Here is a 2,836-nt window from a genome sequence, read left to right on the forward strand (position 1 = left end):
TATATAAATAATCTTTTTTTTTTCACTAACGTGCAAGGTACTGTGGTGGGAAAGGTATAAACTTTTCAATAAAGGGTATTGAAACAACTGAATATTCATATACAAAATATAAACTTCCTCCATGGAGACAAAGTAGAAATTGAAGACACAGACCACCCCAGATAAATGGCAAGTATAATAAGCAGGGGAATTTACTTAGGAGGCTTGTCTTGGGCACCCACAAGATGAGTAAATCTTCACACCACCAGCTAGAATCTTAGGAATTTATAGAGAGATCTTAAATGGATTCACTCAGATGGTCTCAACAACATATGACTCTCTCTTCAGCTGCATCCTTGAAAATGGGTCTGGCTATGGTAATGGTGGGTGGTACACCCATTCCAAGGACAGGGAGGGAATGAGGATCCTGATTGCCCAGGTCCAGCTCAGGAATCAATCAGCAGTCACATCCTCTGAACGAGGTAATCCAAAAATTTTAAGAATGTAAAAGCTAAAATTATGAATTTTCTAGGAAAAAAAAATAGGATAAAATCTTTGCAACTTTATGTTAACCAAAAATTTCTTCAATAGGACACAAAATGTATTTTATTTTAAACTATAGTTTATTAGTTTTATTTTATAAGTTTATAGTTTTATTTTAAGCTATAAAATAAAAATGGATTACCTGGTGGCGCAGACAGTAAAGAAACCTCCCACAATGTGGGAGACCTGGGTTCAATTCCTGGTTTTGGAAGATCCCCTGGATCAGGGCATGGCAAACCACTCAAGTATTCTTGCCTGGAGAACCCCATGGACAGAGGAGGCTAGTGGGGCATTCCATGGGGTTGCAAACAGTCAGACATGACTTAGTGACTAATCACAGCACAGCATAGTTCATTAGCTTTATTTTATAATTTTATTTCAAACTATAAAATAAAAATTGATATATTAGAATTTACCAAAATTTTAAAATCTGCTCATCAGAAGACATCATTTAGAAATAGAAGGCAGAAGGAAGCAGGTGGCTGACCCGTCAGCCCCTCAAGGGGCGGCACCATGCTGCTCCCTGTGAGCCCAGGCCGCCACCAGGTGGGTGGCCGGCCTGAGGGCACGGCGCCATGAAGCTGTACAGCCTAAGTGTCTGTACAAAGGCGAGTCCAAGGCAGTGCTCAAAGCCACATACGATGTGTCCTCTTTCAGCTTCTTCCAGAGGTCCAGCGTTTAGGAATTCACCGCCTTCACAAGCCAACTGATTGGATGGCTGGTGGTGGTGGTGGTGGTTTAGTCGCTAAGTCGTGTCTGAGTCTTGCAACCCCATGGGCTGTAGCCTGTCAGGCTCTTCTGTCCATGGGATTCTCCAGGCAAGAACACTGGAGTAGGTTGTTATTTCTTTCTCCAGGGGATCCTGATTGTGGAGTGCTCTGCAAAAGATAGCCAAACTTCTGTGGAACAAGAATATCTGTGCTATGTCTTCGTGAGAAATGACAGTCTTGCAGAAGTGGTCATTGCTGACAGTGAACATCCATCCTGGGAGTCTTTTACCTTGCTAGAGAAGGTACTAGACGAATTCTCCAAGCAGGTCCACAGGATAGACTGGCCAGTTGGATCCCCCTATACCATCCAGTACACAGGCCTGGACAGTCACCTCAGTAGACACCAGAACCCCCAAGAAGCTGACTCCATGACTAAAGTGCAGGCTGAACTGAATGAGACCAGTGCAGATGTGCAGAAACATCATTCTACACAACACCATGCAGTCTTTATTAGCGCGAGGCGGGAAGCTCGATGACCTGGTGTCCAAATCTGAAGTGCTGGGAATACAGTTGAAAGTCTTCTATAAAATGGCCAGGATATAAAACTCATCCTGTGCAACCATGTGACGGCCACCAGAAGAGCCCCTGTGCTGGCACATCACCGTCATTCACATCAGAACCTCACCCCTATCCCCGACCCCAGGAAGCAGAGCCACTTCACAACGACCCGAGTGGGACAGACTCAACTTCCGCTTTGGAGCTCCTGGAAGGAACTGAATGGTGGAAGGCCCCTGGGGGTGGGGAACGTTCAAATTCACATGCTTAGTTATTTTTGAAAAGATAACTTGAGGCCAATAAAAGTGTGTTTTGGGGCCAAATGGAACCATAAAGCTCAGTGACTCTGCAAAATAAATAAAAATAAAAGGTAAGTTGCAGACTTGGTGAATATATTTGCACTGCATGGGTCTGAGAAAGGATTTGAATCCAGATTATGTAAAGAAATTATACAGAGAAGTAATAAGACAACTCACAAACAGTAAAAAATATTTGAACACTTTTCAAAGGAAGATTTATGGATAGCCAACAAGTTCAGAAGCATATTAAAAGATGTTCAGTACCATTAGTCATAGAAGAAATGCAAATTAAAACCATAATAACTTACAATGATAGACATATTAGGATGGCTAAAATTAACACTGACCATATCAAGTGCTGGAGAAGGAAATGGCAACCCACTCTAGTACTCCTGCCTGGAAAATTCCATGGATGGAGGAGCCTGGTAGGCTACAGTCCATGGGGTCACAAAGAGTTGGACACAACTGAGCAACTTCACTTTCTTTCTTTCTCTAGTTCCTTTTGGAGAAGGAAATGGCAATCCACTCCAGTGTTCTTGCCTGGAGAATTCCATGGACAGAGGGGCCTGGTGGGCACAGTCTATGGGGTTGCAAGAGTCGGACACAACTAAGCAATTAACACACACACATACCAAGTGCTGATGAGGATACAAAGCAACTGGAACACTCAAATTGCTGGTAACAATGTAGAATGGTAGAACCACTTTGGAAAACAATTTGGTAGATGCATTTTAATAAAATTAAACATAT

General features: G+C 42.7%; 1 pseudogene; it reads left to right on the forward strand.

Moving 5' to 3' along the window:
* The first annotated feature begins 1,097 nt into the window (after window positions 1–1,097).
* On the forward strand, window positions 1,098–1,859 carry LOC104980852 (annotated as a pseudogene).
* Window positions 1,860–2,836: the final 977 nt, after the last annotated feature.

The sequence above is a fragment of the Bison bison genome, unplaced genomic scaffold, assembly GCF_000754665.1.
Source record: "Bison bison bison isolate TAMUID 2011002044 unplaced genomic scaffold, Bison_UMD1.0 scf7180017858834, whole genome shotgun sequence".
Taxonomy (NCBI): domain Eukaryota; kingdom Metazoa; phylum Chordata; class Mammalia; order Artiodactyla; family Bovidae; genus Bison; species Bison bison.